The sequence below is a fragment of the Panthera tigris genome, chromosome X (genome assembly GCF_018350195.1).
Source record: "Panthera tigris isolate Pti1 chromosome X, P.tigris_Pti1_mat1.1, whole genome shotgun sequence".
NCBI classification, from domain to species: Eukaryota; Metazoa; Chordata; class Mammalia; order Carnivora; family Felidae; genus Panthera; species Panthera tigris.
Window position 1 is genome coordinate 15,152,105 of NC_056677.1, and position 24,671 is coordinate 15,176,775.

Sequence of the window (24,671 nt, forward strand, 5' to 3'; positions counted from 1 at the left end):
TTCCAGTAGCACGTAAGAAGCCTTACGAAAACATCTGTTGTCATTATACATAATTTTCCGGTAAAACGTCTGTGTTGATAGAAGGCTGGATAAACCAATGAGAAGTTGTACCTCTACCTCTCCCTTTGCACAGTCAATAGGTGCCTGGGTGACTCGGTTAAGCATCTGACTTCCCCAGCTCAGGTCATGAGTTAGAGCCCCACGTCGGGCTCCCTGCTGTCAGCGTGGGGTTCTCTTCTCTCTCTCTCTCTTTCTCTCTCTGCCCCTGGCCTACATGCACCCTCTCTCTCAAAAATAAATAATATGCACATTTTTTAAAAGGCCAGTCATAAACCCAAGAAAGCAGGGCTACATACACAATTCTTTTATTTTAAGGGTTATTTTGCAGGAAGTGGTAAGAAAATAATTCTGAGGACTTCAACAGGCCTTGGCAAGATGAACAGACGTTGCTTGGAGTAAACCAACTTCCTTTTTAGTACCCTTCTGTCCTCTAGGTGGGGCCCATTCCCTGGCTGTAGGTGTCCCGTGACCTCATACTCTTTGAGCCCCTACCTGCTCTCAGAAGACCTCACATCAAGGCACATCAACCAAATTCTATGCCCATGTACATTTTAACAATGCTTTAAACCAAAGAAAGACTCTCTAAATGTGGAATTTCAGGATTCTGCTAGATGAATAGGAGAAATGCAGGGGGTATGAGGGAGCGAGGCAGTTATCGCTATGGACCAGATTGTGTACCCTCAGAATTCTTACGTCGATGCCCTAACCCTCAGGGTGACTGTATCTGGAGATAGGGTCTTCACAAGGTAATCAGGTTAAATGAAGTCATAAGGGTGGGGCCCTAATCCAGTTGGACTGTGGCTTTATAAGAGAAAGATCTCTCTTTCTCTCTCAAACTCCGTCTCCCCCACCCCACCACCATTTGAGGATACAGCAAGAAGGTGGCAGTCTGCAAGCCGGGAAGAGAGCCTAAAGTCACAGGGAACAAGTCATGTGGCCATACATCCTCGATGTTTTTACAGATGTTTACATTGAAGCTAGCCCTGTTGATGTACCGTGTACCCTTAAAATACCAAGTCTAAAGGACCAAGGGACTCTGATTAGGAACCCCAAGAGGTCCAAACAAAGATATGGGCATTCAGTCTGGTAGGCAACACACTCTGGCAGAGGAACAGCGAGACCGAGAAATCCAGTCCAGAGTGGCAGGTCAGGCTACCCTCCCGAACATCCCTGCATGGTGGGAGTTCCAAACACGCAAGGAGCCACAGAAAGGAAAATTCTGCATCCAAGGTCTTGAGGGGAGAAGGCTGGGTCATAACACACTTGTGAACGTACAGAAGGATTAAGAATCCCGATGTCGGTGCAGGCAGTCTTTAAATGTACTGAGAGGCTTGGACTGTGCCCCGGTTCAGATCCACTTCCAGTCTCGGGAAGGCGGCAGGAGGAGGAGTTCAAGCTGAAGATGTGGCTAGGAGGGGCACTGATCCTTGATGCAAAGCTTGGAAAACAGGCGTGGGTACATCCTCGAAATTTAACGTCAGAGGCCTTCACAGTAAGATGAAGGTCCAAGAAAGAGCTCCTTGTCCCAAGGGGCTGGACAGAGAGCCCAAAACACAGAATGGCAGGGAGAGGAACACAGAGTAGGATGTGGCCAGGGTGGAGTTCGTGGGGGCACAAGATGCGGTCAAGAGCTCTGAGGCAGAACTCACAAACACCCCACTGGGCAGGGGCCAGAAAGACCAGAATCGGCTCTGCTGAGGGGCCCACGATATTGCCTCTGCTGACACGGTCCCCAAACAGCCCAAGAACACAAAAGCATTCTCTCCGTGACCGGACATACTTCCAGCCATCTAAAAGGTTTGTGTCATGCCAACACAATAGCTAGACACTGGTGAAACCCCCCAAAACAAACCCCATGGGGCTCCTATGTGGTTTTCTTGTAATGGAATTTTATTAAACAAAAGTAATTCCTGACTGCTGGCCTTGAAGACCCCGAACATGGTTTGGGTTCCTCCCAAAGGTGACTCTGAGGAAGGATTCGAGAGCAAGTAGTTGACTTAGGATGTGATCCCCGGGAACAGGAGAATGCGGAGGTGAGGGGGAAGCAGCAACAGCTAATACAGGTGCGTTATCCAGCCAGTTACCACTGGGGGCGACTGAAGTTCAGTCCCGGGGAACTCGGGGTGTGTGTGGGGGGGCACTGGAGAATGCCAGTCTGTCTCGTTACCCCACCCATGGGCAAAGGACCACCGTTCCCTTGCACTCCCAACCTGCCCCCCGAACGAGCAGAGCGGGCTCTCGGGCAGCAAAATGCACAGCCGGTAGGGGGCTGCTGGGTACTGAGGTGGTCGGGGGGGGGGGGGCCAGGGACGTTGAGATGAACACCGGGTCTCTCTGGCATGAATGAGGAAGTATGAAATGTTGAAGCCAGGAGAGAAGAAGGTTGTTTCATGCATGCCCTGCCTCACTCCTTTCTTCAGGTCAGTACCTGGGTGTGTGTGTGTGTGTGTGTGTGTGTGTGTGTGTGTGCGCGCGCGTTTTGGTTTGGCATGCGTTTGAGTGCAGCAGTTTTTCTTCAGGTGTTTGGAATGTCTGAGGAGAGACTAGGTGAAGGAGGTTGGAAGGAGTTTCTTCTTGAAGGTGACAGAAACATTCAAAGAGTACTGGCTTTGTGAGCCACTCTAAGGCAGACTGCACACACCTGCTTCTTCAGCCAGCGCTGGGAGGACCAGCACAGAGAGACGCGTGGGCAGGGATGTTTGTCATCCTGGAAATGGGCAATGGACAAAGGTTCCACATAATCCCCAGCTGTGCTCTAAAGCCTTGCTATTCAAAGTGTGGTCCCCTGAAATCTCCAGCCCCGGAGCTACAGAATCTGCACCTCCAGTTTAACAAGATCCCCGGGAGATAGGCTTGGACAAATGAAAAGCACTGCCGGAGATAGTAGTATTCACTCATGGTTCTCTGTATAGAGTTCATTCTGCGACTGTGTCTCCCACCAAAACCAAATGGAAGGTATTTGCTTGATTTCAGCCTATATTCACTCTATCCAGTTTGTGGAATAAATTTCAGATTTGCTGAATGGAGTAAATTAACGCAACTTGGGACAATGAAAGAAACTAGTGTCAACCTACCAACCTGGGTGTAATCACAAAATAAAGTATGCTTCAGTTTTTCAAAATGTTCAATTACTTCTTTCTTCCCTTCCTTCCTTTTTTTTTTCTTGGCAAAATTAGGAACCAGTGCTTAAGAAGCCGGTACCATTCCAAGTCTATTCAGGTAGGTAAACCTTTGCCTCAACATCTGCAAAACACATTCAACAGTTTCAGGAGTGTTTTTCATTTCAAAATAATTACGTGTGTGTGTGTGTGTGTGTGTGTGTGTGTGTGTGTGTCTGTGTTGCAGGAAAAGAGAAAGCAGACCAAAATTCTTAAGATATTCTTTAAATGACATTGGATATAGGTAGTTGGTAAAGGAATAAATGAGCATAGAAACAGACTTAGGAAAAAATTAAGGTAGAAATACAACAGATGCCAAAAGTGAATTCAAGTTATGAATAAAAAGCATCAGTATTATATAGGGATACAGACATGTGAGTATGTCCAAAGGTGACTACTAATCCTAATTGCTTTCAGAGGAGAAAATAATTGACAACTGTGCAAATGATTAGAAATAGCTGCCCCTTGAACAATGCGGGGGTTAGGGGTGTTTGGCCCTACCCCCCCCAGCACAGTTGAAAATCTGCATGTAATTTTTGACTCCCCCAAAACTTAACTACTAATAGTCTACTGCTGACCTGAACCTTTACCGATAACATAAACAGTTGATTAACACATATTTTGTATGTTGTATGTATTATATACTGCATTCTTACAATAAGTAAGCTAGGGAAAAAAATGTTAAGAAAATCATAAGGAAGATCACATTTATAGTACTGTATTAAAGGAAATCTGCGTATAAGTGGACCCGTGCCGATCAAAAACCTGCGTTGTCAATGCTCACCTATATATTTAAAGCATTCCTTTAGGTACTGAAGGGAAGCAGAATAGTGATGAGGGAACATAAGGTGGCTGAGGGCAAAACACAAGCTAGCACACCACCCCCCTCCACGTGAGATATGTGTGATATTCCTACCACACTCCTGACTGTCCAAGAATAAAGGAAAGGACAGAAAACAAATGGTTAACTGATAGAGATCACGGTCCTGCAGGACGTGGGTCTCCATCAGTTTACAAACATCTTAGTAAATTATAAGAAAAAGGCAATTTTATCTACAGCCTCATCTCCAGAAACCTGTAGAGGCAGTTTCCTGGAGCCCCAACATCACCCCTCCTCCATGGTGATGTGGGGAACAAAGGCAGGAAGGAAATGGCAGGTAAAATTAAATTTCCTTATAACCTGCAGCCCACTGACAGATACTTGAGGCAGGCAGAGCAGAACACTTCCCAGAACTGCCTACTGTCTTAATGTTAATGTTTTGCTAGAGGGAAAAACCACCTTGACTAGGCCTCCAGTATCCTGTGAGTCTTCTTTAGCATATGAAAATCTCTTTGGAAACTCTTGACTTTACCTTACCGCCCCCCCCCCCCAACCCCAAGTATATAATCAGTCTCTCTTCAGGGTCCCGGGGCAGCTCTTCATGCCCACGGGTCCTGTCCCCGTGCTTTAATAAAATCACCTTTTTGCACCAAAGACGTCTTCAACAATTATTTCTTGGCCATCAGCTCCAAACCCCACGAACCCCCCACCATCACCCCAAAGCCTCACCAACAGGACACCCAAAATATGCCTGTTTGGCATAAGGATTATGTTGAGGCTGATTATTTTTAAGAAACCACAGACACAGGAGGAGCTCTGAAAACCCAGTAGAAGTTACCCTTTTATAAGACACATTTACATTTATAAGGGCAATATCAATTTCTAAGGGTGTCTCCCTTCGTGTACCAGGAGGATACCCCAATCTCTAGAAGCTCTTATTGAGAAGAAAAGCTAGCAAAAAGAAGATAAAAGGGGCCAGCCATTTGTCCGAGGCTGGATACTCCCCTTGCACACTTTTGGCTTCTGTAATCTTGCTTGCCTCCTGTCCAACTGCCCCTCCCTTTTTTCTTTGGTCTCTCAACCCCCTACCATCCCAGCCATAAAAGGAGGCCAATGCCAAGGTTCGGGGCTCAGCCTTTGGAGGTGACTCCGCTGGGCCAGCACTGATGTGAAATAAACTGTGTTTTCTGATTTGCTTAGTACTTGTCGCTTGTCTCTTCCTGGGCGCCAGGTATTTGCTGTAACATTATCAATGCAGAAGGTAAGGACTTAGGTCTGCATAACAACCTTACCCTCCTCTATTGTGGTTTTCCTGGTAGCGTCCCATGACTGGCTTCCCACCATCCCAACATCTTCCTTTGTCGTTCACTGGAGATGGTATTTAAGGGGCATCTTGCACAATTTGGGGGAGTCGCTCAGTTTTCCTGGGTCTTCCCCATGCATGCGGGAGGTATACATGTTATTAGATTCACTTTTCTTCTGTTTATCTGTCTTTTATTCTGGTGTGTGGGGGGGGGGGGGTTCTCAGCCAAGAACTTGAAAGGTAAATGGGAAAGTATTTTCCTCCCCTACAGTATTTACTGGGTAGTAATGCATACACGTGTTCATCAAAAGATATGCCCAAGGGTATTCCCTACAGCACTGTTTATTAAAGCAAAAAAACCGTAAACAAACCAATGGTCCAACGACAGCAGAAAGGATAAACTACCACAGTCCTATAATAGAATACGGCAACCAGGACTGCACACACAGTAAAAATGAATACCACAAACAGTACCGAGTGGAAGAAGTCAGAAGTCCTGTGTGGAACCATATATACAAAATTCAAGAACAGGCAAAATGAAGCTCTGACATGTGACTCAGACTAGGAGTTACTCTGGGGAGGCAGTGACCAGAAGGAGGCACGAAGGGGGCTTGCGGTTGCTGCCCGTGTTCTGATTCTTCGTACGGCGGCTGGTAACAGGTGTGTGCGGTTTGTGAAAAGTCACTGAGCCGTCCGTTTATGATATGTATAACATGTAGTTCGATAAACAGTTTAACTTAAAAAATACAGGTATATACATTTAGCCCACTTCCACAGATGAGTCAAATATCCATGAAATGCCACCAGACACACTTGCCTACTTTCACTACAAATGGATGCTGACGAGCCCAAGAAAATGACTAACATTGATGCACAGGTGATAAACCTCACAAGAGGGAACAGTGGTACACAGCTCTGGACTCCTGTGTGAACAATGAATACAATGAGCACTTGATTCAACGAAAAGATATAAATCCTACTGGGTCAAGGGTAATGGTTTCTCCAAATACCCTAAAACATGTGACGCATTCGATCAAAAAGTTAATCATCTGTATAACAAAACCACTAGCTGAGTTCATTTGTACTGATTTTTCCTGGAAGCTTTAGTACCATATAGAATCCACTACAAAAGTTTACCAAAAACCCACAGCTAACCTCCAAATAATACCTGAAAGGGAAGACTTTTAGCATACATCCTCCCAATCTTTCTCTCCCTCTTTTGACGTATTCCATTCATATATAGAGGGTTTGCGTGTTTCCATAGTGCGGGTGGTTATCACGTTCGCCTAACATAAACAGTCAGAGGGTTTAGGAAATTCACATGTCTAAATCCCAAGGGAAACATGTTACTATTTTTAAATATCTGAGAACCAGCCTTATAGTTAGGAGGGCCAGGAAAGTCCCCCACTGAAAAATGTGACACTTTTGACTCCCGGAATTCTAGCACTGTTTGTTTTCTTGGTAAAATGCAATTCCCCTTCATCTGGAATCTCTAATAACTGGGATCCTAACACATAAATATGCATCTGTTTATCAAATCACCATCCTTACCAGAAGCTTCTAGGATTAGTCCCAGAAAGAGATGGTCACTCGTTTTAGAAAAAGAACATTTAGCGTCTTCCATGTACTGAAAACTTTGTCAGGCAATTTACATGTATCATTCATTCATCAAATATTTATTGAATACCTATTACATACCAAATACTATTCTAGGCACTAGGGATAGTGTGGGTCCTGCTCACATTCTAGCTGAAGGAGAGAAGAAGATGAAGAGGGGAACAATAAATATACAAATAAACAAGAAAACCAATATAATGGTAAAGCGCGGTGTTGAGACTTAAAATGAGAACGATACAGACGGTGATTCGTTGGCTATTTTAGATCAACTGATCAGAGGTGATATTTAAACTGACATGTAAATGATGAGAAATCAGCCATAGAAAGATGGGGGAAGAGACAAAGAGGACATTCCAGGGAGAACAGTTAGTACTAAGACCAAAGGGAGCTTGTCGTGCTGGAAGAATGAAAAGGAGGATGGTCAACGGGGAGAGGTGAGCAGCAGGGGACTGGCATCCAATTAATGCTTCTAAAAAGATGCTCCAGCCGCCGTATGGAGAACGGATTAAGGAGGCCATTGCAGTCGTCCGAGAAAGAGGTGGTAGCAAACCGACACAGGTGGAGGAGTGAAGACGGGAGTGGGAGCGCCTGGACATACTTGGGGAGCCAAACTGACAAGACTTGCTGACGGGGTGGCTGCGGGGCAGGAGACTCAGAGGCCCGGGGCTTGGCCAACTGGGTGGGTGGTGGTGCCACACGCAGAGATGGGGCTCGCGGGGAGAGGATCAGGTTTGGCGTAGCAGAGGCAAGGAATCAGATGTCGCTCTGCAAACACCGAGGGTGGGACGCCTATTAGACATCCATGTGGATTAGCAAGTCTTTTGTCTCCAGATTTTTCATTTTGATATTTAAAAAGCACACAATGTTTAAGAGCCTGATTTTTTCTGTGCCTTCTTCCCCGTTTTATTTTTCTACAGCTCCCATTTCTGAGCCTTTTAATGTTTCAAGTTTCCCCCCAAACTTTCAACATTCTTAGAATTGGTCAATTTATCAACATCGTTTCCGGGTAGTTCTCGATGATATTTGTGAGCCAGTGTAAAGATCTCAAAGATACTTTTTGAGACCATGAGATGGACTCTACATTTTAATCTCACAGAGGTAGTGCGGTATGAATGCCATGCTAAGGAGGCTGGAGTTTACTTATCATAAAGCAGTGTAAATGAATGAGTTCTGGAATCTACTAATGTATGGCATGGTGACTCCAGATAACAATACTGTATTGTATACTTGAAGTTTGCTAAAAGGGTAGATCCTAACTGTTCACACACACACACACACCCCAAAACAAAGGTAACTGTGTGAGGGGGTACATGTTAGTTAGCTTGAGTGTGGTGATGACTTCACAATGTATTCCTATAACAAAACAGCTAACTAGGGGCTCCTGGGTGGCTCATTCCTATAAGCGTCCAACTCTTGATTTTGGCTCTGGTCATGAATCCAGGGTCATGGGATTGAGCCCTGTGTCGGGCTCAGCACAGAGCGTGGAGCCTGCTTGGTATATTCTCTCTCTCTCTCTCTCTCTCTCTCTCTCTCTCTCACCCTCTGCTCCTCTTCCCTGCTCACCCACTCTCTCTCTCTCTCTCTCTCTCAAAAAAAAAAAAAAACCAGCAAATTGTACACCTTAAATATATACAAGTCCTATTTGTCAATTATACTTCAATAAAGTTGGGAAAGGGGCAGAGTAGATACAAAGTTTTTAAAAGAATGGACTAGTAAGTCTTCAGTGGTAGGAAAGGTCACGGCGGCAGGTACTAGCATCTAGATGAAATGTAAAGCCACGAGACTGGTGGGGTCATCTCCGGAGAGTCTGTAAGGAGAAGAAAAGGAGTCCCAGGGCCCTGGGGGGACACCAAACTTTGTAGGCTGTGCAGAGAAGGACGAGTCAGAAAGGAAGACTTAGAATGAGTTACGAGCAAGAGTAGGAAAAGTGCAGTACAAGAGAGTGTACAACGGAAGCCACAAGGAGAAAAGCGTTCACAGGAGGAGAGAGTGACCGTGTCCAAAGCTGCTGCACAATAAGTCAGAAACGTGACAGCTGCTGTTGGGCAAGTGCTGTGTTTGGCAGTGTGGAGTTCATTGAGAACTGACCAGAGCCTCAGGACAGGACCCGGATTAGACAGGGGAAGAATGTGGGGTGATGAAGAATGTGGGGTAATTAAGTATGTGTGATCTTTTAAGAGGTTTCTCTCAGAAGAGGTGACTAGTAATGTGGGAGCGACAGGAGGGGGATGTGGAACCAGTGGAGGAGATATTATGTCTTAGAGCATGATTGTAAGCTAATGGAAATGATCCAGAAGAGAGAGAGGGGTGCACTGAAGCAGGAAAGAAAGAGGAAACAGAATTAGGCATTACATTCTTCACAACACGAGAACAAAAATCATTAAGTACAGTAATGAATTACAAACCACGGAAAAAATAGGAACTCATGAGTCCATACTGATGTGGAGAACAAAGGCAAAAGAAAAACATTAAATTTCCTTGCAGCTTACAGCCCACTGACAAGTCCTTGTGACAGGCAGAGTGACCTCCCTCTAAGAAGGCAACTGCCTAGATGCTGATACTTTGCTAAGGGCAAAAGGCAATCTTAGCTTAATGTCATCCGGGCCTCTGTGATTCTGTAAGTCTCCTTTAACATATAAAAATTCCTTTGGAAACTTCCTTTATCTCCACCCCCCAAATATATGTTAGCAATCCTCCTCCAAACATATGATCCACTGATATACATCTGAAGGGTCTCATGACTAAGGTTTTATTAGACAGAAGTAAATGACCCTTTCCTAACAATACTAGCGCCCTCAAGGTCCTGGAAACCTTGCTTCTAAAATTATTTAGAGACTTAGGCTCTCCCTAACCCCCTCTCAACCCGAAGGTATATAATCAGTCACCCCTCACAACCCCAGGGCAGCTCTTTCTGCCCACGGGTCCTGTCCCTGTGCTTTAATAAAACCATCTTTTTGCACCGAAGACATCTGAAGAATTCTTTCTTGGCTGTCGGCTCCAAACCCCAACATTTCCACATCACGTACCAATAATAAAGACAGGAATGAATAAATATATAAGGAAGACGCGTTCTTGGTGAAGTCCAACTGGTAAATGTGGAGGGAATATCAGAGTTGGAAAATCATTATCTTCAACCGTCATATTAAAGATTGAATCAGGCAAAAATCACCACTGACTGCGAAATCTAGAGAGAGATACTGATGAGAAGGAGCAGTCTATCTGTGTCTCCCCCAGAATACGCATTAGCAAGGAAGAAACCGGAAACCACACAGTGGAGAAATGAGATAACACCTTGACCAGGTGACCAAAATTAACATCACCAATGAGGAAGAGAGAAACATCCAGACATGTGGGCCTCCAGATGTGATACCCTGAGAACACATCCTCATCTCTGCAGTATTGTGGCCCAAAATGTATAATCTGTATCTAATTACAAGAAACATCAAACAAGCCCAAAATGATGAATATTCTCTTTAAAAGAGAGGGAGATGGTCTGTATTCATCCTAAATGCTGAAGACGAGAAGCATTTGCGACACCAAAACGTGCCTCTTTGGCATAAGGATTATTTTAAACTGATTATTTCTAAGAAGAGCAGACTACTGGTTAGAAGTTACCCTTTTGGAAGAGCCATTTACATGCATAAGGGAAATCTCCGTCTGTAAGGGTGTCTTCCTCTCCATACCAGGGATGACTCTAAATCTCTAGAAACCTTTATCAAGAGAGAAGCCAGGACTTAAATCTGCATCACAACCTTACCGTTTACAGTGCTTAGTGTTTACAGCCAGGTAACCTCCCACAACTGCCCCCCACCCCCACCCCCCACACATACCTTCTCTTGTCTTTAGCCAGAGATGACATTTAAGGTGGTGGCTTGGGCCATTTCGGGGAGTTACTCAGTTGTCCTAGGTCTGTCCCATGTATACAGGAGGTACACGTTATTAAATTTCTTTTTCTCTTGTTAATGTCTTTTTTTTTTAATTTTTTTAGGTTTATTTTTGAGAGAGACTGAGCGTGAGCAGGGGAGGGGCAGAGAGAGGGAGACACAGAATCTGAAGCAGGCTCCAGGCTCCGAGCTGTCAGCACAGAGCCCGACGCAGAGCTCGAACCCATGAACCCTGAGATCATGAGCTGAGCCGAAGTCAGACACTCAACGGACTGAGCCACCCAAGCGCCCCATTAATCTGTCTTTTATCACAAGGGGAACATTACTTTTCCTTCCCCACACTGCCAATATCATAAAAGACAAAGAAAGGATGTGGAAATGTCCCAGACTAAAGGAGGCTAAGAGACCTGACAACTAAATGCCAACAATCCTAGAGCAAATCATGGGCTGGAAGGAAAAAATGCCGTAAAGGATGCTATCAGGTCTATTGTCGAACTTGGACTACAAATAGCAGATTAGGTAAAACAAACAAACACAAACAGCAGATTAGGTAACAGCATAACATCAATGTTAAATTTACTGAAGTTGACAACAGTACTGTGGTTATGTAATAGAATAAGAATATCCTAGGAAATCCACACTGAAGTGCTTAGGAGTAAAGGCCACGATGCATGGAACCCCCTCAAATGGTTCAGACAAGTGAGGTACACGTGCAAAAGTGCAGATGACAAAGCAAACGGGGTAAAGCGTTAGCAATAGAAGAATCTGGACAAAGGTTATATGGGCGTTCTCTGTACTATTTTTATTTTTGCAACTTATTTATGAAGTTTGAAATGATTGCCAAATAAAAAGCTTTTATTTATTTACTTTTTTAAGTAGGCTCCCCACCTAACGTAGGGCTTGAACCCACGACCCAAGATTTAAGAGTCGCATGTTCTACCAAACTGAGCCAGCCAGGCGCCCCTCCAAATAAAAAGCTTTTAAAAAGGAAGGGGGAAAAAAGAATATGTTCTTGAGAAGGCAAGGAGGATAAGAGGTCCAGAACCCAGAAAAGCAGCCGATCTTTGACACACTGGGAACGTTGCGTTTCATCCCCTTTCACAGCACAGTGGGGAGTGATGAGGGATCGTAAGGCAAGCAAACACCCCCGCCCCCAGGTGGGATACGTGTGCTAGTCCTCAGACACTCCTGACTGCCCAAGAACAAAGGAAAGGACAGAAAACAAATGGTTAACTGAGAGAGATCTCAGTCACGAAGGACACGAGTCTCCATCAGTTTACAAATATCTTAGTAAATTACAAGAAAAAGGCAGTCTTGTCAAGAGCCTCATCTCCAACCTTATAGACTCAGTTTCCTGGAGCTCCAACATCACCCTCCCCTCCATAGTGAAGTGGGGAACAAAGGCAAGAAGGGAATGGCAGGTAAAATTAAATTGCCCTGTAACCTGCAGCCCAGTGACAAATACTTGAGGCAAATAGAGTATAACATTTCCCCAGGAACCCCCTACTGTCATTATGTTGATGCCCCACTAAAGGAAAAACAGCTTTAGCTTGACAATAGCCAGGAGCCACGGGTATTCTGGGAGTCTTCTTTAGCGTATGAAAATCCCTTTGGAAACTTACTCTTGTCTTTACCTCCCCCAACTCCACAGTACGTCACCAGACACTCTTCACAACCCCAGGGCAGCTCTTCTGCCCGCGGGTCCTGTCCCCGTTTTTTAATATAATCACCCTTTTTGCACCGAACACATCTCAAGAATTCTTTCTTGCCTGTCAGCTCCGAACCCCCCCTCACTCCAAAACCCGATCACTCCAAATACCCGAGTATTTAGTGTCTGCACAAACGGGGCCATGTTGGGAATTTGGGTGGTGAGAATCTAAGGCTTTGGGGGCTCCCATCTAAACAGCCAGAATCAGCAGCCGATGTAGAAGGGGCAGAAAAAATAAAAGAAGGTGTCAAACAGCTGTTTTGGAGAAGAGAAAAGGAAAGCTCTACACAAGCAAGGTAGGCTTGCTAGGCAATGCGAGAGTCCACTTGAAGTTTCTCAAGGTCAAGACCTGGACCTAGATATCAGTATTTACTCTGAAAACTCCCTGAGTGATTTGAATGGGCAGCCAACTAAGGCAGGGTTTCTCAAGCTCAATACTATGGATTTTTGGGCCACATAATCCTTTGTTGGGGAGTAAGCGGGGAGGGGCTCCTGTGCATTACAGGATGTTTAGCAGCAGCGTCCCTGGCCTCTACCCACCAGATGTCAGTAGCACCCCCACCTCTGCCAGTCATGACAAGCAAAAACGTCTCCAGACGACAACCAAAAATGTCTCCAGACACTGCCAAATGTCCCCGGGGGGGGGGGGGGGGCAAAATCGGCCCTGGTTGAGAACCACTCTGTAAGGGAATAAAGGCCATAAACACTCCATGTTTATAAAGCTTAGGAATTGTGTAAGCTCCTTGTTACCATGAGCACTGTGGGTAAGAACACAGGCTCTGAAATCAGATGGTCTGCGTTCAAACCTCAGATCCACACGACCTACCTTTCGTATGACTTTAGATAAGTTACTTAACTGCTCTGTGCCTCAGTTTCCTCATCTGTAAAATAATAATAGTACCTGCCTCAGGAAGTTGGAAGGATTAAATGAGTGAATATATGTAAAGCAGTAAGACCAGTGCCTGCTCATTAAATATTAGCCACCAGCTACCATTATTATCACAGAATCAGAAATGTAATAGATACCAGATGTATTGTTGATTAATGAACTGCTTACATTAAGATATACTCCACCCTTAACCAACAGAAATTTCCACAGTAAAACGGAACAGAAAGGCAGAATACATTGAATCTTTTATTTATTTTTTTAAATTTACATCCAAGTTCGTTAGCATATAGTGCAATAATGATTTCAGGAGTAGAATCCAGTGACTCATCCCGTACATATAACGCCCAGTGCTCATCCCAACAAGTGTCCTCCTTAATGCCCCTTCCCATTTAGCCCATGCCCCCACCCTCAACCCCCCAGCAACCCTCAGTTTGTTCTGCATATTTAAGAGTCTCTTATGTTTTGTCCCCCTCCCTGTCTTTATATTATTTTTGCTTCCCTTCCTTTAGGTTCATCTGTTTTCTATCTTAAACTCCACATACGAGTGAAGTCATATGATGTTTGTCTTTCTCTAATTTTGCTTAGCATAACAGAGTACATTGAATTTCTCTTAGGATTAGTGTCCTGATTCCTTCTAGATTCTAGGCACACTCATTCATCCATTTGACAAATATTTAGGGAGCACCTACTATGTCCCACTGTTGTAGGTCCTGCGAATACAACAGTGAGCAAGATACACAAAGTCCTGGCTCTCTCTTGGAACTTATATTCTAGCCGGGAAAAGAAGACATGGAATCAGTACACAAATAATTAAATGATATAATTGCAGATAATAGTTGTTACAAAGAAAACGAACAAAAGCGGGATGAGGGGATGGGCATTCACAGTGGTTAGTAGGGAATGTTGTTTTGGAATGCCGAAACAAGGCAATAAGTTATGTGAATGTCTGATGAAATGGTGCCCTAGGCAGGCAGCGCAGCAAATGCAAAGGCTGGAAGGCAGGCACATGTTTGGGCTGGTGTATTTGGGGAAGTGTGCGAATAGGGGGGTAGCGACCAGACAGGGTCTCAAAGGCTACAGTAGAGAGGAACCAGGGTCTTATTTTCAGTGTGGTAGAGGTTTTATCAGAGGGTTCTGAGCAGTGGGTTTACAAGACTGCATGCACAGGCTATTCTATGGGGTCAAGGGTGGATGCTGGTTTAGAGGCTACACACTAATTCAAGAGAGAAACGTGGGCAGCTAAGATTATCTCAGGGTATTATAATTGAAGTCACTTTGCATCATAGCAGGATCTGATATAAAATGAATCTGTCCGGAACACAGTTCAGCAGTTTGGGGGGCTTAGGAACTAAATGAACAGCTTTATGAAAGAGTGGTTGAATCCATTTACAGGGTAATGATCATCATTTTTAATGAAATAGAACAGATGGAAGAACACTGAAAATATAAGAATACATTGTACAAAGGAAAAACGCATAATGCTTTGTGAGATCCTATTTCAATCATATATGTGTATGTTCACACTAGGCTGAGATATAAAATATACTTCTCACTATGGATAACAGGCAGAAACGTTCGAAAAACACTACAAAAAGCTATCTTATTTATACATAAATAGGTTATAAGCTGTCCCTTTATTTTTTCCCTTTCTTGCTGTGCCTGGCATCCCCCCAAACGAGGACATCATGAAAAGGTCCAAAGGTAGTATCTTCGTAGTCTAAATAAAACGATTGACTTATGCTACACTATCTTCTCTTCCAGGGAGATCAAAATATGACCCTCCAAAGCTGGGAAGAGTGACTCACCTCTAAACTGTTAGGCTTTTTCAATGGAAAAAAAAAAAGAATCTAAGCAGAACAAGAAATTTTAAAATTAAGCTTTAGACGTTTAGAAGCTAAAAATGGAAAGAAACCTCCTGAAGGTGGTAAGAATAACTACCAGAACTCTACAGCGAGCACAATACCCAGTAGTAGTCAAGTATTAGAACCACTCCCCCCTCCCCAAATCAGATACTCCTTAATGGTGCCCTAGAGGGAAGCTTGGCCACTAAGGTAAGCAAATAAAATGAGGGAAAATATTCGGGGTTGGGGCGGGAATCCCTATATTATTTCATTTCCAGACAGTTTGACTATCTAACCTTCAAAATCCACGAAAACTGCCTGGAAAAACTTTGAACTAATAAAAGTTCAGTAACATGGCTTGAATATGATAGACCTCCAAAAAAAATTAAACAGCCCTTCTCTATAAGAGTATAGTGATCATAAAATAAAATGGGAATAAATGATACAATTTCTAAAAGCAATAAAAATTACACACACAACACAATCTAGGAATTCACCTAACAAGAATGTGCAAGACCTACAGTGTGGTATAGGCACAAGGATAGACATACAGATCAACGGAACAGAACAGAGTTCAAAAATAAACCCGCACATGTACAGCCTATTAGTTTTTGTCAAAGGGACCAAGGGGACACAAGGGGTGGGGGGAAGTACAGTCTTTTCAACAAATGGTGGGAGGGCGGTGCGCCTGGGTGGCTTAGTAGGTTAAGCGTCTGACAGTTGGTTTCGGGCTCAGGTCACGATCTCAGGGCTTGTGAGTTTAGCTCTCCCAACCCCGTCAAGCCCCTCCCCACTCCATGCATAGGGCTCCATGCTGCCAGTGCAGAGCCTGCTTGGTATTCTCTCTCTCTCCCTCTCTCTGCCCCTCTCCCACTTTCTCTTCAAAATAAAGGTAAATAAACTTTTTTAAGAAAAACATTAAAAGGGGTATCTGGGTGGCTCAGTCAGTTAAGCGTCCGACTTTGGCTCAGGTCATGATCTCACGGTTGGTGGGTTCGAGCCCCACATCGGGCTCCGTGCTGAGCCTGGAGCCTGCTTCAGATTCTGTGTCTCCCTCTCTCTCTGCCCCTCCCCTGCTCGCTCTGTCTCTCTCTCTCTCTCTCCAAAAATAAACATTAAAAAAATAAATAAAATAAATTAAAAAATTAAAAAAACATTAAAAAAAAAACCCAAATGGTATTGGAACAACTGGATATCTATACGGACAAAAGTGAACCTTGACCCATACAAAAATTAGCCGAAACGAAGTCATATATCTACGTATCAATGATAAAGCTAAAATGTCTAGAAGAAAGCACGGTAGAAAAACCTTGGTAAACATGAGGTAGACAAAGATTTCCCAGACAGGTTCCTAAAACTGCTATCTAATATGAAGGGAAAAAGCCTGGTAAGTTAGACTTTTATCAAAATTTAAAACTTCTCCTCTTCAAAAAATATATATCATTAATTGCATGCATGTGATAAACAAGTCAAAATAAAATCGTCAAAGTAATAGAAACGAATAGTAGTAGAATGGTGGTTGCCGGGGGTGGGGGAGGGGGAAATAGGGAGTTACTGTTCAATGGGCATAAGGCTTCGGTTGTACATGATGAATAAGTTCTAGAGATCTGCGGTACAACAGAGTGCTGATAGTTAACAGTACTATATCGCACACTTAAAAATTGAAGACAGTAGATCTCAAGTTAGGTGTTCTCAAACCAAAATAAAAAGAAAGCAAATGAAAAGGCAAGCCACAGACTAAAAGAAAATATTTGCAGTACAGATTATCTGACTTGCATCCAGATATGAGGTTCATTAAGACAAACGACACAATTTAGAAAAAGACATTTCATAAAAGAAGATACACAAATGACCAAAAAGCACACGAGGACTAGTCATCAGAGAGGTACAAACTAAAACCACAGAGAGCTGCCACCACAAACCCCGTGAAATGGCTACAGTAAAATAAACTGCCAATACCAAGTGCTAGCGAGCAGGGCAGGGAACCGGACCTCTCCGACACTGCTGGTGGCAGTGAACTGTGCTGTGGCCATATAGGAAAAGTCTGGCAGTTTCTTACGAAGTTAAATTAACCACACAATACAGCAGCAATCCTACTTCTAGGTGTTTACCTGAGTGAAATGAACATTATATGCACACAGGAAGCTGTATGTAAATGTTTATATCGGCCCTATTCATAACCACCGAAAGTCAGTGAATGGATAAACAGTCTGTGGAATATTACTCAGCAAAAAAAAGAACAAATTATCGATTCACACGACACTGATAAATCTCAAATGGATTATACTAGGTGAAAGAAGCCAGACTCAGAAGGCCACATCGCGTATGAATCCATTCGCAGGACATTCTGGAAAAGATCAATTTATAGCAACAGAAAACAAAGCCGTGGTTGCCAGGGGCTGAGAGTGGTGGAGGAAGTTGAATACAAAGGGTCAATAAGGAATTTTCTGGACTGATGGAATTCTTCTCTATCTTGCTGATCTTGCTGTGGTGCTCGTTACAGGACTATATATATCCGTCAAAACATATAGAACTATACACGAAAAGGGTGGATGTTATTCTACATAAATTATACCTCAATTCCAAAAACATGGAATCAACTCAAGAATTAGGCAGATTTATAAAATGGAACAGAGTGTTCACAGAATCTTAGTTGATTGAGAGAATTTACTTTATGGTAATTTTTACCAAATGTTTAGCCCATCTCTTAACTTTCAGTACCCTCACCTCATACCATGTCCCCAAAATAAGTTCCATGTGGATTAAAGGCCCACCTAGTTTAAAAACCATAAACATTTTAAAAGAATTTTTTCCCCTCTATCTTGGGGTAGGGAAGGCCTTTCTCAGCAAGGCATAAAAACCAGTTCCCAAGTTTTTACTAAAGGCAGAATCTCCTTTCTATCTTTTCAATTATTAACATCACAGAAATAATTTCTCTGACCACCCCCCACCTTTTTTTTTTTTTTTTTGAATGGTGCTCTGCCCAGTGTGTAACAAGTATCTGAAAGGGACTTGGCGCTCTTAGGCAGCAAAATGGAAAAATGTGTTTGTCAGTTTCTCGTGAGCAGTGAAAGCACCAGGAACGTAGTGATATCCCTCTCTGAGTCCAAAACCTATACAGCGATGTCCCCCTCTGAGTCCCAAACCGGACTCAGGCACACCACAGCCACACCAGAGCCCCCAGAATGAACACATAAGCCACACCAAAGCAGCTTCTTAACTGGCTCTCCCTACACCTGAGCAAACTCACTTTGCCATTTCTGGAAGGCTATTCATGGTACCAAAAACACAGCAGCTCGCCTTTCCTGGCCAAACTTGCCAATGAAATTCCATTTCTCAGACTTTTTCTCCCTCTGCTGAAGAAAATCATATCCATGATTAAAGTTCAACTTTTTGTTCTTTTCTGTGTTTCCGACAATTTTTTTTTTCTAGGAAAGTCACACATACCTGGAATCTGTGGGGTTTGGGCAAGAATTACTCACACAGAAAACACCCTGCATTTCTTCAGTGTCTTTCAACAGCAAAATCTGCTCTATCCCCCCCCTTTAAGGAAAGTCACCTTGCAGGGATGTGGGAATGATAAAAGCAGAGGGAATCTGATCAGGGCTTGGCACTGCGCTGAGGCCCTGTAAAACAATATCCCTGAACAGCTACAAAATTTGGCCACTTTTTGTTTTCCAGCTTTGCATTTGAGCTGTAAACGCAGCCCAAACCAAGAAATGTCCAGATCTTAACTAAGCAAAATTTCGGGACACTAAAACAGGACTCCCCAAATCCTTTGGAAATAACACCTACTTTGTCACTTAATTTACAAATTATTATGACATTGAACTTAATTGTATTGTCTTTTAATAACTAAACTCTTAATAAATTGTTAATTATGAATAGCAATAAAGCAAGAAATATTGGCATACCATGTATAACTGAGGTTACACTCATAGGCTTAGCTCTTAAAATAGCCAAAGAGAAGTGGAGAAAGATGGGGGGAACTGTAACATCTAGTTAGACCTTGGCTTAATAAATCTTCATTCTCCATCACCCAACAGCTCCCAACCCTGATCAAAGAAATGAGTCCTTTTTCTGTCTATGGTGACTATCAGACAGGATCAGCTACATAATTTATGGGGCTCAGTGTAAAATGAAAATGCGAAGCCCCTTGTTCAGAAATTGCCAAGAATTTCAACAGCGACAGCAAAGCATGAAAACCACATACAGGTTTCATACCCACGAAGCCAGCTCTACCAACAGATAGATCATGTATTTGGCTAGCGAGCTGCTAAGAAAAGTAAAACATTTCGCTTCTAAGTGAGTAGCAATGATTTCATGTGTGTGTCTGCGCTGCAACTGGGGTTGTAAAGTTTTACGACCTCCTCTCCCAATCTCTCGCTTTTCCTGAGGGTTTCAGCCTGTTGGGCAAAACGTACTCCTGCAGTGCCTACCATACAAAATGTGGTCCACGGAGCCGCAGCACCCGCATCACGTGGGGGGCTTGTCAGAAATGCAGACGGTCGGGCCCCAACCCGGACCTACTGCATTTTAACAAGATTCCCAGGAGATTCGTGTGGACGGTACATACTAAGGAGGGTCACTATCCAGACGGCCACGGAAAACCTCTGCCGTCTGCCTCACCCGCGTTGGCAAAGCCCGTCGGCTCCCCTGCTCCTCACCTTATACATAGTACCGGAGCCTCAAAAGGGCAAGTCCCTGTTGGAATGCTCTCACCCGAGACCTCCAGCCTCCTCTTTCTCCCGGTGCTCACCCCCCCCCCCTCCCCGGCCCCGGGCTGCCGCTCAATCCCGCCGCGCCCCCGGCCACCTGTTCTGGGTCCCGCCAAACAGCGCCGCGCCAAGCCCTTCGGGGCCCTGGGCGCGTTCGCGCTCCGCCCGCAGCGGTAAACTGAGTTCCCCAGGAGTCTGGTCTCGAAGACCGCCCGCGTGAACACGATTCGCGGCTCCGTTTCCCGGCGGGGTGGGGAGAGTCTGAGTCCTTACGAAGCTTTTGGATACACACGCCGTCCCCCGATCCCTCGGAGAACGCGGCGCCGGAGCCCCCTTTCCCACGGCGCGCACTCCCCGGCTATCGGGGTGCGGCCCCCCCGGGTGCTCGGCGGCTTCGCCTCTGCCTTTCAGGGCGGCCCCGGGCTCCGACTCAGAGCCGCAGCCGGGCGGAGGGAGCGTTCGCCCCGCTGTCCCGTCGCCCTCCAGGTCCAGGCGCTCCGCCCGAGCTGCCCGCGCCCGTTGTCAGCTCCGGGGGGGAGACGGCGGTGCTGGGTCTCAGGAGCCCGAAGGGAACGGACTCATCCCAGCGCCGCGCGCTTACCTGTCTGTCCCCGCAGACGGGCTGGCTGCCGGCGCCCTCCGGCCCTCCTTCTTGTCTTTCCCTCCGGCCGCGTCCCTCCCCCTTTCCCGCGGGCTGGCTCCGCCCCCGCCGCTCCGGGCCGGTCCGCCCGCCCGCCCGCTCTCCAGCTGTCCGGCGCGGCGTGGCGCGTCCGGCGCTCGGCGGCGGCAAGGCTGGGCGCGGAGGCTGGACGCGGAGGTGGGGAGCGGGCGGGGCGCCGACGGGGGAGGGTGTGAGCGAGCGGCGCGGCGGGCGGGGGGAGAATCGCGGCCGGGGGCTGGGCGGCCCACCCCTCGCCTGCAGAGGCCCCCACTGCGCTTCTGGACTACCGGCGCCGCGAGACCTCCGGTGGCCCGGCGTCCGGTCCGGCGCGCTCCCGGGAGACGCCCAACCTCCAAACCCAGCCTCTCACCTTTAGGGGTCGCCCTGGTATCCAAATGCCTGTCTCACCGTTTTCAGCGGGGTGCACTGTGACGGGCGGGAACCCCGAGGTCGCCCCTCTGCCACAATACTCCCAATGCAGACGTCAAAATTCAGACCACTGGAGGGGGATCTGGAGAGATCAGTAAAAGGAAAATGTCCTGGGGAAGCTTTTAGCCCCATGGTTATCTGATGGATAGGTTACACCGGATACCTAGAAACCGGGATTCCCAGCACTCTGCTTGTATGTGTGTTGGGGGGCGGGGGGGGGGGAGGAGTGGGAGGGTGGGATACGGAGTGAGTTACCTCTGGGCCCTTCTATCTTTTCTCTCTGTTAGCATCTCCTCCGTATGCACGTTCACGGAATAAAAATTAGATCTGGATAGGACTTACAGACCATCTAACTAGTTTGTCAAAGTACCCCATGTTACAGATGGGAAAATGGAGGCCTGGGGGCCTTGACTCTGTTCTACAATTCCAATTACTTGTAGAGACGGGGGGGGGGGGGGGACGCTCTGAATTCCCTCTCTGGCTCCTTCTACTGCTGCCCAACTCTCCGCTTCAGCCCCACCCTTGACAGTCAAACAGCTTCTATACTTGCAAAATGCTTTATCACTTTAAAGGCACCATTCTCTTTCGCTAAAACCTGCAGGAGAATATTCCGTTGTTCTTTACCACCGAAACAAAGTTCCAGATTCTGAATTGCATCCACAGCTCTGGAGAAGATGTTTCTAAAGGGCAGGTGTGCAGAGCACATCCTGGCTGACTCTGCCACCTTAGACACAACCTCTCGGGGGAAGATGTGCACCGCTTTGCAGGAGGCTTGAATTTGTTTCGCAAACACCAACTTATTAACACTCATAACATTCTAGCTGGATAAATGAATGGAAAGTGTTTTCAGAGAGACTTTTGACTGGTTGGATTAAGGGGGAGTGGAGGTCAGGAAGTTCATCCAGATTACATAACAAGTTGGAGGCAGAATTATGATAAGGGGGAAAACAGTATATTTTACTAAACACGTTTAATGATACTCCAGAGGATTAAATTGTTTCTCTTTGCATTAACTTAATACTCGCACTGTATATGTTCCACTTACTAGAAAATAGACTTCATATTGTGTAGAGCCCCCCAAAATCTCCTACATTGCTATTTGGCAGAATCTATTGAAACTGAGTGTACGATTACCCCACGCCCGGCAGTTGCCCTTCTAGGTGTATATGCAACAGAAATGAGTGCATATGTTTACCAAAGGATATGCATGAGAACGTTCATAGCAGTGTCTTTCTAATAGCCCTAGATTGAAAACTACTGCAATGTCCATCAGCAGAATGGATTGAAAACATTGCGGCGGTACAGTCACAAAATGGAATACCAAACAACAAGGAGAAAGCATGAGCCACTGCTACACTGAGTACAGACGGAACTCATAAACAATATCGAGCAATGGAAGTCAGACATGAAAGCATGCGTACAATGTGATTCCGTTTATGCAAAGTATAAAACAGGCAAAACCAACAATCAGGTTAGTGGTCATTGAGAAGTTGGTGACTGGAGGGGGTTCCAGGGGGGATAAGAAGGGTTTGTGGGGCGCAGGTGATGTCTTGTTTCTTCATCTGGGTGCTGCTTACGTGGATCTATTAGGTTTGTGAAAAATCAATGAGAAGCTCACCTATGATAGGTACTTATGATATGAATCGCACCTATGATATGTGCACTTTCCCTATACATGTTTTACTTCAAGAAAAAGTTAAAATATATATATACCTCCTATTAAAAGTTGCTCGAATTTCTTTCTTTTTTTTTTTTTTTTTACATTTATTTATTTTTGAGACAGAGAGAGACAGAGCATGAACAGGGGAGGGTCAGAGAGAGAGGGAGACACAGAATCCGAAACAGGCTCCAGGCTCTGAGCGGTCAGCACAGAGCCCGACGTGGGGCTCGAACTCACGGACCGTGAGATCATGACCTGAGCCGAAGTCGGACGCTTAACAGACCAAGCCACCCAGGCGCCCCTCGAATTTCTAAAGTAATGTCAGAAGAAGTATGCTTTTCCTTTCAACAATCTCGCTATTAAAAAAAAGACACTTGAAGGAAACATGTCTAAAACGCAAAAATGAGACACTCCTTAGCCTAACATTAAAATTCAGATTTCGATGCGCTTCCAGCCAAACTTTTATTCCCACTGGCACACCCTCTCAGGTCAACATAACTCTGCCATCAAGACCAAAGGAAGACAGGGTCACACGCCTACACAGGCACTGTCTGGTGATATGAAGGAAGGCTGTGGGTGCTCCTGATTTGCAGTTAAAGGTTTTGGGGGATTATTTGTTTTTTGTTTTTTTTGTTTTGTTTTGTTTTTGCAGTTAAATCGTAAATCTAGGGGACCGCAGACCGGAGGCTGATGTCCCAGCAACGAGAGAGTGGGCAATTTGGATCCTGCTCCACACGGTATTTGAGCCGGTGATAGAGTTTGATCCCCAGCATCAGTCGGTCAGGAAACATGGCAGAGACTGAGTGGGGAGAGCAGAAGGCCTTGTCTCCCTTGTCCCCTCCCTCTGGTGGACCCCTGAGCGTGGGCTCTCTGTAAAGGGAGGTGGCAGTAAAGGACAGCTTACCAGGGCTCAGGGCCCAGCTCCCTCCATAGAACTTCAAAGGCAAGTTCACCTGTGGCCAAATAGTCTAAAAATATATCACCCAATGAGCTCACACAGATTTATGATGTCCCCAGGGAAATGAGCACAAAGGGAACACGGGACTTGGACGTGAGTCGAGAGTGGGATGAGAAACTAGCACGGCAGTGATGGTGACGATGTTCGTGAAGGTCATACTCACTATGTGCTGGGCACTAGGTTCTACCTACTTGATACGAAATCTTCATGGCAACCCACTGAGGATTGCCCAGCTGAGGAAACTGAGGCACAGAGAGGTTAAGTAGCTTCTCCCAAGATCCATGGCTAGTAAGTGGTAGAGCCAGGACGGGAGTCAGCCCAAGGGTGACTCTCAAACTCCTGCTGTCTTCAGGCTGGGCATGAAAGGTAGAATTTGGGGATGGCTAAAGCACTACAGAGAGAATCAGGAGATGAGGGGAGGGGTTTGTTGTCTTCCAGTTCTGCTACTAGCTAATCGGTGTAGTCACTTAGACTACACTGAGTCTGGGTCCCAGTTTCCCCATTTGTAAAATACATGGTGGGTGGCAAGACAGCCTGAGCCCTAGCGGTCATGCCAAGGGTTGGTTTGGGGTATTTTAGGTCCCTCCTAATCTCATCAGCATTCCAACACCCCGAATAAAAGGCATCTCATCAAAACAGTGTACTAGACAAACAAAACGAGAAAAGTCCCCTGGCCAACAGGGCCCCCACTTCCCGCACAAGTGTAGTCCGGCTACCAGGCCTGAATTTCTCCTTTATAGAAATTCTGGAGCTACTGCTTCTCAGAAGTTCTTTCTGGCTTCAATCTTTCGTTCATCCAACAAACATTTAGTCTATGTCTACAGCATCGGCGACGATAGCCTAGGATATGCTGCAGTAACAACTCGAAATCTCTATAGTTAACACAACAAAGGTTTATGTCTTACTCATACCGTGTGTTCACTGTAGGTTGGAAGGGAGAGCTCTACTTTACCACGGTCGCTCAG

General features: G+C 45.5%; 1 protein-coding gene across 1 annotated transcript in view; it reads right to left on the reverse strand.

Annotated features, from left to right (window-relative positions):
* The window catches only part of ADGRG2 (adhesion G protein-coupled receptor G2), a 121,867-nt gene extending 101,208 nt beyond the window's left edge, over positions 1 to 20,659 (reverse strand). The window contains exon 1 of the mRNA XM_042974619.1: positions 20,600 to 20,659. The gene's annotated coding sequence lies outside the window, so the exon portion shown is untranslated. The remainder of the gene's footprint in view (positions 1 to 20,599) is intronic.
* Between the last annotated feature and the right edge of the window lie 4,012 nt (positions 20,660 to 24,671).